At 50.1% G+C, this 18,374-nt stretch overlaps 6 non-coding genes across 6 annotated transcripts; all 6 read left to right on the forward strand.

Moving 5' to 3' along the window:
• The first annotated feature begins 16,113 nt into the window (after positions 1 to 16,113).
• Positions 16,114 to 16,187, forward strand: TRNAN-GUU (transfer RNA asparagine (anticodon GUU)). The gene has a single exon. It is a non-coding gene; the product is annotated as a tRNA-Asn (tRNA).
• Positions 16,188 to 16,451: 264 nt separating this feature from the next.
• Positions 16,452 to 16,525, forward strand: TRNAN-GUU (transfer RNA asparagine (anticodon GUU)). Its single transcript has one exon. It is a non-coding gene; the product is annotated as a tRNA-Asn (tRNA).
• A 267-nt stretch (positions 16,526 to 16,792) lies between these two features.
• On the forward strand, positions 16,793 to 16,866 carry TRNAN-GUU (transfer RNA asparagine (anticodon GUU)). The gene has a single exon. It is a non-coding gene; the product is annotated as a tRNA-Asn (tRNA).
• Positions 16,867 to 17,136: 270 nt separating this feature from the next.
• On the forward strand, positions 17,137 to 17,210 carry TRNAN-GUU (transfer RNA asparagine (anticodon GUU)). The gene has a single exon. It is a non-coding gene; the product is annotated as a tRNA-Asn (tRNA).
• A 271-nt stretch (positions 17,211 to 17,481) lies between these two features.
• On the forward strand, positions 17,482 to 17,555 carry TRNAN-GUU (transfer RNA asparagine (anticodon GUU)). The gene has a single exon. It is a non-coding gene; the product is annotated as a tRNA-Asn (tRNA).
• Positions 17,556 to 17,828: 273 nt separating this feature from the next.
• On the forward strand, positions 17,829 to 17,902 carry TRNAN-GUU (transfer RNA asparagine (anticodon GUU)). Its single transcript has one exon. It is a non-coding gene; the product is annotated as a tRNA-Asn (tRNA).
• Positions 17,903 to 18,374: the final 472 nt, after the last annotated feature.

Raw genomic sequence — 18,374 nt, forward strand, 5'->3', positions numbered from 1 at the left:
ATGTCGAAGAACGGCTTTGCACGGACAGACAGCCCATTGTTATGGGAAATTACAACAGTGTACTTAGTGCGCGCGACAAGACAAGCGTCCGAGGTTTCCGAGATAAAAGCACTGAAGTGTTACGAATGATTGTGAACTGCAACCATGAGGATGTGGCGGAGTGTCTTGAAGGAGCGCGTGCTGTGAAGTACGCACGATTCGAGGGCTCAAGTCGCGCACGGCTAGACCGCATTTATGCATCCGCGGATACTGTACCTAAATGCAATAGTTATGGAGTACTGCCGGTTTCATTATCTGACCACTGTCTGGTTCAATGCTGCATAGGAATCGTTAAGAAGGGGAATGGTTTTACGTGGGAAATGTGTAAGTTAAATGACAAGCTACTACAGGACGAATTTTATAACCGAGCTGTAAGCGAAGAAATAGCAGAAATAGAACCAAGTAGAAACATGACGATTTGCAGCGGAGGGAGCTCACTAAAGAAACTTTAAAATTAAAAGCCATAGAAAGAGGTACTGTCGCGATCACAATACTGCGGGACGCCGGAAAGCGTGGCAGAACTGCGTTCTGCGCCATCTAACGGCGCACTCCCGCTCGTTCTTTCTTCTCAGGCATGTCTGTAGCCTCACTACTACCTTACGCGCGGCGCATGAATATCGGAACGAGCGCCAGGTGCCGCTTCGATATTCAGGTCTGCCTAAACGGCTGCGATGGGTGAAGCAGATAGTTGCCGCTTTCGCGGAGGATCGACTCTGGGAAAAGGGGAGGGGACTTGCAATGACGAGTCACTTGTTTTAGTGCGCAAATTTGCCGAGTCATAACGTAAGAGGCCCCTCATATTTTTTTTATTCGTGTGCATGGTCTTCACAGGCGTAGCCCTCTGTTTCCAGCACGCAAACGCTTAAGTGGGAACAAAATCCTGAATGCTAAGATAAACAACTGCTCCTGGACGTGAAGAACGATAGAATGCCAAAGCCTACGCGAAAAATAGAGCTACGGTAAACAAAAAAGAAAGGAAATGTTTGATTAACTTTTGCGACAAGGAAGTAAAAACACCTTCCTGGAAAGTGAAATAACACTCGGAAACAATTCTCTCAGATGTGTACGCTAGTCCAGCACTAAGCGACACTAATGCGCAGTTAACTTTACGTCAACGGCATTCATTGCTTCCACTTAATATGGCGTCAACCGGAGTGCGCCAGACACACTGAGTCCGAGTCCGTACGGATAAGAGGCGCGTCAGAGACGGAAACAAAAAATGGCCTGGCTTAGCTTATGGTTAAGCCTAGGATGCGAAGCATACCGCCGACGGAGGCTGCGCGTCCGCAAGCGAGCGCACGAGTTGAGCCCCAGCTTTCACAGCTGTTGTGACGTCAGCGCCCCTAGCGGAAGGAGCGGGAGTTAGGCCGCCGGTGGAGGCTGCGCGTCCGCAAGCGAGCGCACGGGTTGAGCCCCAGCTTTCACAGCTGTTGTGACGTCATACTTTCCTTCTTGCCATGCTGTGTATGATGTGTCACACGTTGCAGGAGGTTGACACCTAGTCAGGCATACTATTGCCTTTTTGTCAACCTCCTTGACAACTGTATCGTTGTCAAAATAAACTTCAACCTTCAGTCTTCATATCACGTGGTGCGCCGATGTAGGTCAAGTGGTAGCTACGCGGCCGCGCGCGGCGCAGCAAGGCAGATGGTTTTGGTTTTGTGGGGTTTAACGTCCCAAAGCGACTAAGGCTATGAGAGACGCCGTAGTGAAGGGCTCCGGAAATTTCGACCACCTGGGGTTCTTTAACGTGCACTGACATCGCACAGTACACGGGCCTCTAGAATTTCTCCTCCAAAGAAATTCTAGCCGCCGCGGCCGGGATAGAACCCGCGTCTTTTGGGTCAGCAGCCGAGCACCATAGCCACTGAGCCACCACTGCGGCGCAGCAAGGAAGAGCTCGGTTGTGCGGCTAGTATGCTTCGCATAAAAGGGTCAATGGCGCAAGTCAACGGCACATGAGCTTCGCAGAGCGCTGGACACGAGAAACACATCTGAAAGAATTATTGCCGAGTGTTATGGTTTTCTCTTTCATGCGCAAAATAAATCTGGCTTTTCCTTTTCGCCTATATGTTTGTGTAACCGCATTTTCAGGGGAGTGCTTGGTATACCGAAACTCTTCTCGACAAGAAGCTGGTCATCCAGGCATTCAGCCTTGAGGCCTGTTCGTTCAGCGCGCATACACTCGCACAGCAAAAATAGAGAAAACATAATTGCTCGCTCCCTCTCCCCTATCAAGAGTCGCTGCACCGCGATAGCGACACGCAATCTGCTTCATTCATCAGCGGCTGAGCCAGATGCTGGCTAGATTCCGAAGCGTCACCTGGCGCTAGCGGCGATCACGCGTGCTAGGAGTGACAGTACAGAGATGCCTGAAAGGGGGAGAAGGAGTGAGGCTTCGCCGTTAGATGGCGCGGAACGCAATTCTGCCACGCTTTCCCACGTCCCGCAATATTGTGATCGCGACAGTACCTGTATACGTCATGAAGCAAAACAACAGGAAATGGAGCTAAAGGCACTGCTTCAGAAGATGCTAAAGCAGGAATGCCGAGCGCCTCGTAAATGGATAGAAGACATAAAAAAAACCAAACAAATACTGGAGCTAATCGAAGAAGAACGTTATCGGGGAGCGCTGGTGAGGGCAAGGGTAGAAGACATAGCTGCAGGGGAAGCGCCAACGAAACGAGCGCTTGGTTTAGGAAAAGCCCGCGTGCCGAAACAAATCACATTAACGAAATAGAATGGGGAGGTGTTTTAAAAACGGACATCGATCACATCAAGGAAGACTTTTTAGAGCATTACCAGGCGCTCTTTGCATCGCATCCGGTAGATGCTATCACATTTTAAGGGCAACTCCGGCGATTTTTAGATGTGCATCGATTGAAATGAAATTTTAAGTCTGTATTCTTTATGACAGTCTGATGCCTCATGTAAAATTTCGCACCTGAAACCGGCGTAGTTTTTCCGCAAGCGAATTTTGAAGACAAGCGCTCCTCGACGCGAGCTGACGCGAGCGGCACCCACTGATCGAGCAACTTCTACAGGCCACCCTGTTCTGTGACGTCACTGGCGGGGCGGCGTGTCAAGCTGGTTGGGCGCGCGCTGGCGCTGGCAGTGCAGGGGAAAACTGAAAATTGGTTTTGAGGAAAGTAAATGACGCAGTAATGGAGACCCGAACCGCGACGTAAGGGAGGAGTGAAAGAAGAGGTCCGTAGTGGAGCTCTCCGGAATTATTTCGACCACCTGTGCAATTTCGCGCCATTTCAACGTGCCTGATGTGATGTGTACGCCAGAGTGATGGGTCATGGCAACTTCTGTTGTGCTGTGGGGTGCACAAATTCTTGATCGGTGACAACGGGCGTGATCTAGCGTACGTTTCCTAGCGATATGAACCTTCGCGACAAGTTGGTGAGAGCTGTCCGCCGTGTAAACTGGTCTCCGAGGAAGCATTCCCGCTTGTGCTCGGAACATTTCGCGCCAGATTGCTATGAAGACAGCGTGTACTTCAAAGAGAGCTTTGGACTCGCTAAGGCTTCGTTCAACTGGCGCTTGAAGGCATATTCTGTGCCAACGTTATTCTAGTACAACCGTCTATCGCAGCGGCCAGCTGAACGAAGCGCGGCCGTCAAGAAGAAGCGGTATGTTGAATTTAGAACTGTAGCTGGCGTGAACTCGCTTCCAAAAGCTCGCCGTCGAGATAAAGCTTCGCAGAGAGGATTGTTGGTGATGCATGCCCCTGTAAGGACGTTGTGCACCGCGGCAACGTTCCGGCAGCAGATTCTTTCATCAGGCTGGGTCGGCCGGCACTGGCCACACGAACAGCTATCGGCGGGAGCATCTCATTAACTTTTGTTCTGAAGACTCTGTCACAAATGCATGCACGAGAAATGACTGAAGTAATCACTTCTCCGAGTTGAGACCGTCTCCGCGCTGCAGGTGACGCGGCCTGTGGTGTGACTCGGCTGGCTTGCGCGGCGGTGGATCATACCTGAAGGGCGATTCGTTCAGTTCAAAATCGTCGAATGAGTCGTCTTCTAAAGACTCGCTGGTCTCAGAAAAGCCGTCATCCGCGCTTTCAGTCATGTCGACAGCGCGGCTCAGGGTAGTTGTGATATCTTCGGGGTACTTCGGGGACTTCACAGCGCGGCGAACCCGCTCGTGACGTCACAGTCAATACCGCACGAAGGCACCTCCCCGGTTTCGGTTTTGCGGTTTCGGTTTCGAGTTTTGCTTTTTTTTCTGTTTAAAAATTATTTTACGGTTGCTTTTGAAAACCTTGTATCGTACATATTACAGGAGGTTCTTAGGAACACAAAACAGCCATTAACTTAAAATGGCTGAAAAATCGCCGGAGTTGCCCTTTAAGGAGCTGTTTCTAGCCGAAATGCCCCGTCTGGACGACAAAATAAAATACAGATTAGAGCAGGACATAACTCAAGGGGAAGTTGAGCAAGCAATGCAGTTTAAATCAAGGTAAGTCGCCTGGACCGGACAGGTTCAGCGCGGCTTTCTACAAAGAGTTTAGACATGTAATTTCCCCGGTCTTGAACGTAATCTTTAATGAAGCCTTTAAAGTAAAAGCACTGTCCCCGTCCTATGGGTCGTCCCATACTGTGCTGGTTCCCGAAACGGCAGACATAGACAGATTACGACTGGTAACAGCATACCGACCGATAGCACTCACTAACGTCGAGTACAAAATTTACATGAAGGTTTTGGCGCGAAGGTATCAGACCATGATTCGTTACTTAGTTGGTCCCCATCAGACCTGCGGGGTTAAAGGACGGTCCATTTTTACAAATTTTCACGTTGCGTGCAGTCTCTCAGAATACTGTTCAGAATGCTGTGATGACACTAATGGTCAGGTGGCTATTCTCCAGATCGATTTCTAAAAGGCATTTGACTGCGTCACCCATGAACTTTTGTTTGCTGTATTAGGCCACGTTAATGTTGGTTCTGTTATCCGCGAGGGTGTGGCCCTTGCATACCGGAACTGCTCGACGAGATTGATCGTTAACAAGAGTTTGGGGGCCCCCATTAGCGTGCATCGTTCGGTGCGCCAGGGCTGTGCCCTGGATTCAGTTTACAAGCAGCCGAAGTAAAGCTCTTGGCGTACGCTGATGACATTGCTGTGTTTGCCGTTGATTAGGGAAGCATAAACGCGGCTTTTAAATCTGTACGCGACTTCAGCCAAGCAGCAGGCAGCGGGGTTAACTGGTCGAAGTGCCTCGGGCTTTGGCATGGAAGGTGGTCAACTACGCCTGAACGGTTCGCCAGTGTGCTTTGGACGACGACACCAGATAAGTACTTGGGCGTTCCGCTCGATGCTTACCGAGACAGTGAGCAGTATTGGAAAGGACAGGTCAAAGAGATACGGGACAGAGCGGATAAGTGAAAAGGAAAGACCCCGTCGATTTTTGCCAGAGCCACTGTTTGCAACTTGTTCTTTATCAGCAGGCTCTGGTACGTAATGCAGGTGTTGCATTGTTCACGGTTAAGCATTCAAAAGCTGCACAGGATTTTCGCCGTCATTCTACTTCCGGCCACGCCAGTGAACGGTCGCAGAATCATGAGCTCCGGTGCAGCGGCGATAGCGGCCCTTGCTGGCCGCGGAAACAGGTCCGACATTGAAGCAGATAAGGATTACGAGATTATTTTGCCTACTCTGCCAACAGGACGCGTTGTTCTCAACACGGTGTTTTTGCACGGCGACGTGCGAGCGCGGCCTTACAAGGTCGAAGACTTTCGTGACGACCTCGCCCAAGCGGGTGCGCTCCCCGACGTTGTGGCGTTGGGGGCGTACCAAATCAACCATGTTTGTGCGGTGACACTCAACAGCCCTGAAGCAACGAAGCGATTGGCGGCTTTCAAGGAGCTTCCAGTTAAAGGACGCCGGTGTCTTATATTCGACCCCGAGGACCACGTGCTGAAACTGCGGCTACACTGGATGCTGCACGGCGTCGCCGACGAAGATATCCGGACTGCGTTTGCGGCCTTCGGGAACGTGACGGAGGTAACCCGTGAGCGTTGGCGAGTGCAAGGAGTGAAAGAAAAGGGCTCCACCACAAGGATAGTTCTGCTCAAGCTGAAGCCTGGAATGAAGGCGGACGACCTCCCCCACCAGATAAGAGTCGCCGGCGAGCTTGCCCTTGTGGTCATGCCTGGGCGGCCCATGCAGTGCTTGCGTTGTCAGGGAAGCGGACATGTCCGACGTGACTGCAAGATACCTCGCTGCTCACGCTGCCGACGCTTCGGACATTCGGAAGATGGGTGTGTCCGCACATACGCTGCCGCAACGGTGCCAGCGCTTAGAGAGGAGACACCGGAAGACGTTATGGACGTCGTCGAGGCTGAGGAAGCAGCCAAGGGGACCGATGGTGTGGAAAGCTCTGCGGTGGCCCCCAGCGTGACAACTCCAACGACCACTGAAAAAGAGGCGGGCGAGGGCGTGGACAAGAAACAGGTACTGCCATCCGTTGTTTCGGAGGTGCCTGTGAGCGAGGAAGCGCCCCTTCAAGGGACAAGTGCTCCGGCGGCATCGGCGGATGAGAACACCAATGCGGAGAACGGCGGCCGGTCAACGAGCGCTGGCAGTGCGCCGAAGCGCCCGCACGCCGACGCCGGGGACGGAGCGGATAAGCAGCTCCCTGGCAACGCCGAGGAACCACCAGCGAAAACTGTGCAGAGACGACGACCTTCCTTCAGACCGCAACCTAACGTCGCGACGGGCCGGAGGGCAGCCGAAAAGCCGCTCTCGCAGCACGTCCAGCCCGATAATTACGATGGCGGCGGGACTTCTGGAAGCGTCTAGCGACGTGCTAGGCGCGAAAGGTAAGCACCATGCTCCCAGCGTCCTTCTAAAGTACGAAAATGGCGATGCAACAGTCACTGAGCGTAGCAACGCTTAACGTCCGTGGGTTTGCATCGAAAAGAAAGCAAAGTCAAGTATACCGGATTTTAACGGACCAGGACGTGGACGTGTTGGCGGTTCAGGAAACCAAAATAGAAGGGGAAGAGGACACGGGGAGCATGGTGCAGCGTTTCACGTCGAGGTACGATGTGGCTGTTAGTCACGCGGTTGGCACATCGGCCGGGTGCCTTCTGTTCGTGAAGAAGTTGCCAGGACTGACAGTGCAAGAAGTGATTTCATGTATGCAAGGTCGCTTTATTGTTTGTGACTTCGCTTTTCATAACAGCGAATGGCGCGTTCTTTGTGTTTATGCACCGAATGCGGCTGATGAAAGGTTAAATTTTTTCGTGAGCATCCAGCGATATCTAAATAGTGGGCGACAACTCGTCGTTATGGGCGATTTCAATTGTGTCTTAAGTGCTCTAGATAAGACAAGTAGCCGCGCCTTTAGAGACGCAAGCACGGATGTTTTGTCGCAGCTAGTTGGCGAATTTGCTCTAGATGATGTAGCGGAGTGTTTGGAGGGAGCGCGCAGCGTGAAATACACGCATTTCCAAGGTTCTAGTCATGCCCGGCTCGACCGTATTTATTTATCGTTGGATGCGATTCCGAAATGCCAAAATTATGTCGTTATGCCAGTGTCTTTTTCGGATCACTGTCTTGTGAAATGTACAATCGGCCCTAGAAACCGAAGGAAAAAATTTGTGTGGGGACTGTGGAAGCTAAACTCTAAACTCTTAGAAGATGAAGCTTTAGTTGAAATAATTGCAGGGAAGCTTAAAGAGATAGAACAACGGCCTTGCACCACCATTGGAGAGCAGTGGGAATGGTGCAAACAAGAAATTAAGATGAAAGCTATAGAAAGAGGCAGTTGTATTCGACATGACGAAAAGCGAGAAGCTTGTTTAAGGGCGACACTAAATCAGTTAATAGCGCACGAGTGCAAAGAGCCAGGGGTCTATAATGACGATATCAGAAAACTGAAAAAGAAAATTATTAGATGAAGATCGATATCGAGGAGCGCTCGTTCGCGCCAGGGCCGAAAGATGCGCAGCAGGCGAGACGCCCACTAAACGGGCTCTCGGTCTCGAGAAAGCGCATGCTCGTCGAAACGACATAGAAGAGATAGAGTGGAACGGCAACCTCGTGACAGATAAAGACGGCATTGCACGTGCGTTTTACGAATACTATCAGCAACTGTTTGCATTTCGCGACATGAACATGGACAGGTTTAAGCGCGTGTTTCTTTCTTCCTTGCCACGACTAGATGCTGACACAACAGAAAGGTTGGAGCTGCCGATTTCCGAACATGAAGTTGAGCGTGCCATTGATAATCTAAATCCAGGGAAGTCGCCAGGGCCTGATGGCTTGAGCGCGGCTTTTTATAAAGCATTTAAAAAAGTGTTGTCCCCATTGTTAGCTGCAGTATTTAACGAAGGCTATGATCTTAACATGTTGCCGCCTTCTTTTGCGTCGTCACATACTATACTAATCCCCAAAACAGAACAAACTGAGAAATTGAGATTGGTGACGTCATACAGGCCAATAGCCCTAACAAATGTTGATTACAAGATACTAATGAAAGTACTAGAAGCCAGATTACAGACCGTTATTAAGGAGATTGTTGGGCCTCACCAGACTTGCGGGATCAAGGGAAGGACCATTGCTACGAACATACATAATGCGAGATGCGTACTGGAGTGTTGTGATGCAACATGCGGTAGCGTTGCGGTTCTGCAACTCGACCTTGAAAAAGCGTTTGATTGTGTTTCACATGATGCCTTGTTTGCAGTTCTAGATTACATCAATGTGGGTTCTGTTATCAGCGAGGGCGTAGCCTTGGCGTACCGAAACTGCACTACAAGATTAATTGGCAACAAGGAACTTGGTGCACCCGTGAACGTGCGACGTTCGGTGCGTCAGGGTTGCCCCCTCAGCCCGCTTCTGTTCTGCATTTTATATTGAAACTTTGTGCTTGTCAATCCTTGAGAATGAATCTGTACAGGGCTTCCAAGTCCACATGACGGAGGTCAAACTTTTGGCGTATGCTGATGACGTAGCCGTCTTCTGTACGAACAGAGAGAGCGTTAGCGTGGCAGTCGAAGCCGTGAAAGATTTCAGCACGACCACTGGAAGTCCGGTGAATTGGGGAAAGTGTCTAGGGTTTTGGCACGGAGAGTGGCCATCGACGCCTTACACGTTTGCCAACGTGACTTGGGCCACAACACCGGTTAAGTACTTGGGTGTGCCTCTAGAATGCTATGAAGACAGTGAGCCATTTTGGCGCGATCAAGCCCAAGAAATCCGTGAGAAGGCTGACAAATGGAGCGGTGTGCCGCTGTCTATCTTTGCACGCGCAACGGTGTGTAATCTGTTTTTTGTTGCCAAGTTGTGGTATGTAATGCAAACGCTTCACTGTTCCAGGTTAAACATTCAGAGGCTGCATCGGGTATTTGCCGCTTTTGTTTGGGCGTCGAATTGGGAACGGTGCAGACGGGATAACTTGTTTCGGCGTATCAAAGACGGGGGTCTTGGGCTAGCACACTTATTCGCCCGACAGCTTGTAAACAGATTCATTTTCTTCCGCGACGTAAATGATCCATTTCTGCGCACTGTTTGCCAAGTAAGGCTCGTGCGGGCGTTGCCAAATTTTGTTGTTGCCACAGAAAGTATGCCAGGGCGCCTTTTTGGTTTTTTAAGAGAAGTCGTAAACAGCGTCAGAATTTTGACAACTCGTTTTTCGATTCAATATTTGTGTTCAGTCAATAGGAAAAAAATTGTATAAGGATGTGTGCGATGACTTTTTCTCCGTTCCTGTGTACAGAGCCTTGTACAACGGCTATCCGGGTCAAGATGTATTGAAGCGGGTCAAAAGGATTCCAGTTTCCCCAGGAGTAAAAACGTTTTTCTTTAAGCTGCATACTGGAACGTTGTCGGTAAAAACATTTCTTAAAGACAGGGGTTTAATATGCAAACGGCCTGAGACAATAGATCATGTTTTTCTACACTGTTGGGAGGGGGTTTATTTTTGGGACGTGCTGCAAAGAACCCTTAAAAAAGACTTACCGTTAGATACACATAGCATCAGGTTCCTATCAACAGATAACGAAGACGGCATACCTTTTGATACCGTCATGTTAATCGGTCTGCACAGCCTCTGGCGGTCCTGGATGGCTGGGTATCATTTAGACCCCGATGCTCGCCCTGCAAGGCTCTACTTTCGTGAAAGTATGCATGCCTTTGTTGAAATGCACAAATTGAAGTGTACAGTTCCAGAATGGCTGCCAAGATTAGAGCCCTTGATCCATTTGAGAGAATTTTAAAACGACAACGTCATCCCACCTAAGGATGACAGCTTCCTTATTACTATCATTTCCACGTGAACTTTTGGCTGTGAGTTCGCTTAATTTTTCCGTGTACGATTTTTACTGTGTAAGTATCCGGAAATAAAGAAAAAAAAAGGATTTTCGCCGTCCTCATCTGGTCGTCTGAATGGGAGCGCTGCAGCCGGACCAACCTGTTCAGACGGGTACAAGGCGGAGGGCTGGGACTGGGCCAGTTATTTTTGCGGCAGCTGGTCCGTCGTTTTTTGTTTTTGCGGGACACGGAAGAAACTGTACCGTACTTTGTGCGATATTGTTTTCCCACTGCCCTTGTACAGGGCCTTGTACAGTGGAGGCCCAGCCAAAGATGTGTTAAAGAAGGTTAAAAAAAATGCAAGTGCCGCCAGGAAAAAAACCTTCTATTTTAAGCTGCACACCGGAACCTTACCAGTTAAAAATTTTTAGAGGGAAAAGAATTATTTTTACCCTGGGGATCTCACTGTTTAATTTGCAGAAAGCCGGAAACAATAGACCATTTTTTTTACACTGTGGGGAAGGGGTTTATTTTTGGGATGTATTGCAGCGCACCCTAAAAAAAGAATTTCCGCTAGTCCCGTATGGCATCCGGTACTTATCTGTAGAAAATGAGGATGGGGTACCGACTTAATAATGCTGATGGGCCTCCACTGTATATGGCGCTCCAGAATGGCAGGCTGTCATTGTGACAGAAACGCCAGACCTGCCCGAATTTACTTTCGTCAAAGTATGGACAGGTTTATGGCCGTCCAGAAAGCCGCTGTTTAGCCTCCGGAATAGCTCTGAAGACTGTAGCCGCTCTGTATTTTGCGTCAATTTTAAACTGACCAAGCCAGATTCATGCTGGCTGACCGCGAGTCGTATGTACATAGCGTTTTGTTGACTTTTTGTTTTGTTAAATGTTGTGTCAAAGCCAGGCAATAAAGATAAAAAACTCCACTCTTCAAGCCTCCGCCTCCGTGGCGCAATTTCTACTTCCGGCCACTGGCGTGTACGGACGCAGGATCATGAGCTCCCACGGAGCGGCGACGGCGGCCCTTTCCAGCCGCGGAAACAGGCTCGAGGACAACGAAGATAGCGACTATCAGATTATTCTGCCAACTTTGCCCACCGGACGCGTTGTTTTTAACACGCTTTTTTTGCACGGAGATGTGCGGGTTAGGCCATACAGGGTCGAGGATTTCCGTGACGCCCTTGCCAACGTTGGTGCGCTCCCCGACGTTTTGGCGTTGGGGGCGTATCAGATCAACCATGTGTGGGCTGTCACCTTAAACAGCACAGAAGCAACAAAGAAGCTGGTGGCGTTCAAGGAACTGGAAGTTAAAGGCCGCCGCTGCCTCATCATCGATCCCGAAGACCAACAAGTGAAGCTGCGACTCCACTGGATGTTGCACGGCGTTGCAGATGATGACATCCGGACGGCCTTTGCGGCTTTTGGGAACGTGACCGAAGTGACCCGGGAGAGGTGGCGAGTTCAAGGCGTCAAGGAGAAGGGGTCCACCACGAGGACGGTGCTCCTGAAATTGAAGCCGGGCATCAAGGTAGATGACTTACCGCACCAGCTGCGAGTCGCCGGGGAATTAGCCCTTGTCGTTGTGCCTGGGCGGGCGATGCAGTGCTTACGCTGTCGAGGCACGGGACACGTCCGCCGCGAATGTAAGGTGCCCCGGTGTTCAAAATGTAGGCGCTACGGACATGAGGAGGCTGACTGTGTGCTCACGTACGCTTCGGCCGCGGGACCTGGAACGAGGGAGCGGTCGGCGGAGCTCACTATGGACGTAGTCGAGGCAGAGGAGGCGGCAAAGGGAACCGGAGAAGAGCGTACGCAGGTACGGGAGACAGACTCGTCGGGAGACTCCGCTCGAGACATCAAAGCTGCCAGCGATGCGGGGAGGAGTGACGCTGCACCTGACCTCCCTAGGTCAGACAATGAGACGTCACCTCAGCCGGCAGACGACATGGAGCAGGATAACGGTGAGGAGCACCCGGACACCAGCGGTACTCGTTCGCCAAGCGTCACAGCCCCAGCCAAGCGACCCCACACACAGACCGACCTCGAAGGTGACAAGGCAACAGCCCCCGGTGTCGACGAGCCGCCAGCAAAAACAGTCCAACCCCGGCGGTCCACACTACGTCCGCGGCCAAACCTTTCTTCGGAGAGGCGTGCAGCGGACAAAGCGCCCCCGCTGCCGGTTCAGCCGCTCGCACCAGACGGAGGCGGTTCCAACGACGGCGTCTAGCCGCGCGCTAGACGAGGAAGGTAAGCACCACGCTTTCGGTCTATTCACCCTTTATGGAAATGGCGCCTGAAACCCCTTTGAGTGTAGCCACGTTAAATGTCAGGGGACTGGCAGCCAAAAAGAAGCAGAGCCAAGTACACCGCCTGCTAAGTGACCATGATATCGACGTGCTTGCCGTACAAGAAACAAAGGTTGATGGGGAGGAAGAGACCGGAAGCATGGTGCAACGTTTCACGGCTAGATTTTACGCCATTGTGAGCCACGCGGTAGGGACATCGGCTGGGTGTGTATTGTTTGTCAAAAAGCTGCCCGGACTGATTGTACAGGCTCACTACTCATGTCTGTCAGGACGGTGTGTTGTAGCCGATTTTGCATATTCCAATGCTGAGTGGCGCATTATTTGTGTGTATGCACCTAACATTGTTGAGGAAAGAGCAGTGTTTTTTGAGAATGTTATGCAGCAGTTAAGTACGGAGAGGCAGGTTGTAATGCTGGGCGATTTCAACTGTGTACTGAATGCTCGGGACAAAACCAGCACACGCGGCTTCAGAGACAAGAGTACTGATGTGTTGTGCCAGTTAACAAGCGAGTGGAATATGGAAGATGTGGCTGAGTACCTGGGGGGAGCGCGTGCCGTGCAGTACACGCACTTCCAAGGTTCGAGCCACGCGCGCCTTGACAGAATTTACGTGTCGCTGGATTTGATTCCCGTATGTAATGAATACCAAGTTGTGCCCATGACATTCACGGATCACTGCTTAGTGAAATGCGTATTCGGCACCAGAAAACGAAGGAATGCATTTAGCTGGGAGTTATGGAAATTTCACAACAAATTGCTCAGCGATGAAGCCTTTAGACGGGTTGTACTGAATGAACTCATTAAAGTAAGGCCGGGCACATTGTACGAAATCTGGAAGCAATGGGAGATGTGCAAAGAACAGATTAAAATAAAGGCCATTGATAGGTCCAGTTGCCTGCGGTATCAGGAGAAAATTAAAGAAACCCAGCTAAAGGCTTTGCTGGAAAAACTACATGAGCAAGAATGTAAGGCACCCGGCAAATGGATAGAAGATATTAGGAAAATAAAAGAACAGCTTGCGTTGATGGAAGAAGACAGATACCAAGGAGCGTTAGTGAGGGCAAGGGCGGAAAGCTGGAACATGGGCGAGACGCCCTCGAAAAGAGCACTGGCATTGGAAAAGGCTCATGCAGAGAAAAATCATATTGATAAGATTGCATGGGGCGGCATGCTATCGTCAGATGACGATCATATCAGACAAGGCTTCTTCCAATATTATCAGCAGCTTTTTAACAAACAGGAGGTCGACATAAACTTGTTCAAAGAAAAGTTTCTTATGGCTATGCCACGACTAGACGAGGACACGAAGGAAAGATTAGAGATGCCAATCACAGAACTCGAGGTCGAAAAAGCAATCGATAGTTTAAATATGGGAAAGTCGCCTGGGCCAGACGGCTTAAGTGCAGCTTTCTATAAGGGGTTCAAGAACGAAATAGCGCCAATATTGACTGCGTTGTTCCAAGAAGCCTATGAAATAAACAGATTGCCGCTGTCATACGGGTTATCTCACACTATTCTAATTCCCAAGACAAATAACGAGGAAAAGCTCCAGCAGGTCACAGCTTACAGGCCAATTTCCTTGACTAATGTCGATTATAAAATATTAATGAAAGTGCTAGCAAGGAGGCTGCAGTCAGTAATCCAGGATATTGTCGGCCCTCATCAAACGTGCGGGATAAAGGGGAGATCAATTATGACTAACATACACACGGCAAGATCGGTTCTGGAGTGTTGTGATCTGACTAATGAATGTGTGGCCATCCTCCAACTAGACCTCGAAAAAGCATTCGACTGTGTCGCCCACGAAATTTTGCTCAGTATTCTGGACCACGCGAATGTAGGTTCCGTAATTCGAGAGGGTGTGGCCATGGCGTACCGCGGCTGCACTACGAGATTAATTATAAACAAGAGTCTGGGGGCCCCCATTCGGGTGCAACGTTCGGTACGCCAGGGCTGCCCCCTCAGTCCCCTTTTGTTTGCCATTTACATAGAGACACTATGTTTGAGCATTATTAAGAACGAGGCTGTTCAAGGTTTTAGGTTGCAGGCAGCGGAAGTCAAGTTGCTAGCGTACGCGGATGACCTAGCGGTGTTTGCTGTGAATCAGCAGAGCATACGGGAGGCTGTTGTGTCAGTTGACAGTTTCCGGAAGGCAACCGGAAGTAAAGTGAACTGGGCAAAGTGCCAGGGACTTTGGCATGGGGGTTGGCCATCAACCCCAGATCTTTTAGCAAATGTGACTTGGGTAACTATCCCCCCAAAATACCTAGGAGTGCCACTAAACTGCTACCGGGACAGTGATGCATATTGGAATGAACAAGTGAACGAACTACGGGAAAAATCAGATAGATGGAAGGGCGCACATTTGTCAATCTTTGCGAGAGCGACGGTGTGTAATTTGTTCTTTTTAAGCAAACTGTGGTACGTCATGCAAGTGTTGCACTGTTCCCGGGCAAATGTACAGAAGATACATCGCATTTTAGCTGTTTTTGTTTGGTCATCGACCTGGGAACGGTGCCGACGGACGAATTTGTTTAGACGTGTGAAAGATGGTGGCCTAGGGCTAGGACATCTGTTCCTGCGCCAGCTTGTAAACAGGTTTTTCTTTTTTCGAGATGTGCGTGACCCTTTTTGAGAACTATGTGTCAACTAAGGTTGACCGGTGTTTTGCCTGATTTTGTTGTGGGAACAAATTATTTTTCCGCAAGAACTTTCGGTTACTTCAGAGAAGTTGCTGATAGCGTTAAATTTCTTGTTGTGCGTTTTTCGAGAGAATATTTAAGTGACGTGAAGCGGAAAAAGCTATACGCAGATCTGTGTGATGTTGTTTTTCCAGTGCCAATGTACAGAGCTTTGTACGATGGAGGCCACGGAGGGGATGTTCTGAAAAGAGTAAAAAGAATGCAAGTACAGCCAGGAACCAAAACTTTCTTCTTCAAGCTACATACAGAAACACTATCAGTTAAAAGGTTTTTAGAGGGAAGGGGTTTATTCCTACCGTGGGGTTCGCATTGCCTAATCTGCAAGTGTCCCGAAACAATAGACCATGTGTTTCTTCACTGTTGGGAGGGGGTGTTTTTTTGGGACGTTTTGCAACGAACAATTAAAAAAGAGCTCCCGCTTCATCCCTACGGTATCAGATATTTGGCAATTGAAAACCAGGACGGGTTCCCGTTTGATCAGGTAATGCTCTGGGGCCTCCATAGTATATGGCGCTCCAGAATGGCGGGGTATTACTGCGATTCTGACGCGAGACCAGCCCGTATGTATTTTCGGGAAAATGTACGTAGATTTGTTGAAGTGATGAAACTGCAAGCTTGTGTACCCGATTGGCTACCCAGGATGGAAAATTTGACTCTGTTGAGAGAATTTTAAACTTGACATGGCCTGCCAGGAAGATCTGGCAGGTTGCTGGTTTTTCAAAGTTTGGTTTATGTAATTTTTGTGTTGTTTTCTCGAAGGCAATAAAGAAAAAAAAAAAAAAAAGCCTCCGTGGCGCAATCGGCTAGCGCGTTCGGCTGTTCACCGAAAGGTTGGAGGTTCGAGCCCTCCCGGGGGCGACCTTCTCGTTTTTATTTTTCCTTTCACCCCCCCCCCCCCCTCTTTTTCGTTTTAGTAGTCGGCGCATCTTCTCACCTCATGTTTTGCCGTTGTTTTCGTCTTCTTGTTCTCTCCCTGTCCACCTGTTCCAAAATGACAAGGCTGTCGTCGTGAGCTTCTCCCCTTTTTTTTTGCACCCGGCTGCCTTCACTTGGATAATGAACGGTAACCAAGTTGCCCAGAGTGCTAAACTTCTGCAGTGTAACTGTGGTCTACAACTGTCCGCCTCCGTGGCGCAATCGGCTAGCGCGTTCGGCTGTTAACCGAAAGGTTGGAGGTTCGAGCCCTCCCGGGGGCGACCTTCTCGTTTTTATTTTTCCTTTCACCCCCCCCCCCCCCCCTCTTTTTCGTTTTAGTACTCGGCGCATCTCCTCACCTCATGTTTTGCCGTTGTTTTCGTCTTCTTGTTCTCTCCCTGTCCACCTGTTCCAAAATGACAAGGCTGTCGTCGTGAGCTTCTCCCCTTTTTTTTTTGCATCCCGCTGCCTTCACTTGGATAATGAATGGTAACCAAGTTGCCCAGAGTGCTAAACTTCTGCAGTCTAACTCTGGTCTACAACTGTCCGCCTCCGTGGCGCAATCGGCTAGCGCGTTCGGCTGTTAACCGAAAGGTTGGAGGTTCGAGCCCTCCCGGGGGCGACCCTGTAGTTTTTAATTTTTCTTTCACCCCCCCCCCCCCCCACCCTCCCCTCTGTTTTTCGTTTTAGTACTCGGCGCATCTCCTCACCTCAAGTTTTGCTGTTGTTTTCGTCTTCTTGTTCTCTCCCTCCTCTTCCAAAGTGCCAAGGCTGTCGTCCTGTGCTACTGCCTTTTTTTTTGCATCCCGCTGCCTTCACTTGGATAATGAATGGTAACCAAGTTGCCCAGATTGCTAAACTTCTGCAGTCTAACTCTGGTCTACAACTGTCCGCCTCCGTGGCGCAATCGGCTGGCGCGTTCGGCTGTTAACCGAAAGGTTGGAGGTTCGAGCCCTCCCGGGGGCGACCCTGTAGTTTTTAATTTTTCTTTCACCCCCCCCCCCCCCCCACCCTCCCCTCTGTTTTTCGTTTTAGTACTCGGCGCATCTCCTCACCTCAAGTTTTGCTGTTGTTTTCGTCTTCTTGTTCTCTCCCTCCTCTTCCAAAGTGCCAAGGCTGTCGTCCTGTGCTACTGCCTTTTTTTTTGCATCCCGCTGCCTTCACTTGGATAATGAATGGTAACCAAGTTGCCCAGATTGCTAAACTTCTGCAGTCTAACTCTGGTCTACAACTGTCCGCCTCCGTGGCGCAATCGGCTAGCGCGTTCGGCTGTTAACCGAAAGGTTGGAGGTTCGAGCCCTCCCGGGGGCGACCCTGTAGTTTTTAATTTTTCTTTCACCCCCCCCCCCCCCCCCCACCCTCCCCTCTGTTTTTCGTTTTAGTACTCGGCGCATCTCCTCACCTCAAGTTTTGCTGTTGTTTTCGTTTTCTTGTTCTCTCCCTCCTCTTCCAAAGTGCCAAGGCTGTCGTCCTGTGCTACTGCCTTTTTTTTTGCATCCCGCTGCCTTCACTTGGATAATGAATGGTAACCAAGTTGCCCAGATTGCTAAACTTCTGCAGTCTAACTCTGGTCTAGAACTGTCCGCCTCCGTGGCGCAATCGGCTAGCGCGTTCGGCTGTTAACCGAAAGGTTGGAGGTTCGAGCCCTCCCGGGGGCGACCCTGTAGTTTTTAATTTTTCTTTCACCCCCCCCCCCCCCCACCCTCCCCTCTGTTTTTCGTTTTAGTACTCGGCGCATCTCCTCACCTCAAGTTTTGCTGTTGTTTTCGTCTTCTTGTTCTCTCCCTCCTCTTCCAAAGTGCCAAGGCTGTCGTCCTGTGCTACTGCCTTTTTTTTTGCATCCCGCTGCCTTCACTTGGATAATGAACGGTAACCAAGTTGCCCAGATTGCTAAACTTCTGCAGTCTAACTCTGGTCTACAACTGTCCGCCTCCGTGGCGCAGGGATTCGGCTTCCGGCCATCGAGCGTGACGGACGTGCGATGACGGGCTCCGTTGGAGCGGCTACAGCGGCCATGTCTGGCCGCGGAAACAGGATTTTTTCATCGGACGTTTATGAGGTCGTATTGCCGAATTTGCCTTCAGGTCGTTTTCTCGAGAACACTGTTTTTTTGCACGGTGATATCAGGGC

The sequence above is a fragment of the Amblyomma mixtum genome, chromosome 3 (genome assembly GCF_055824585.1).
Source record: "Amblyomma mixtum isolate Tamu chromosome 3, ASM5582458v1, whole genome shotgun sequence".
Taxonomy (NCBI): domain Eukaryota; kingdom Metazoa; phylum Arthropoda; class Arachnida; order Ixodida; family Ixodidae; genus Amblyomma; species Amblyomma mixtum.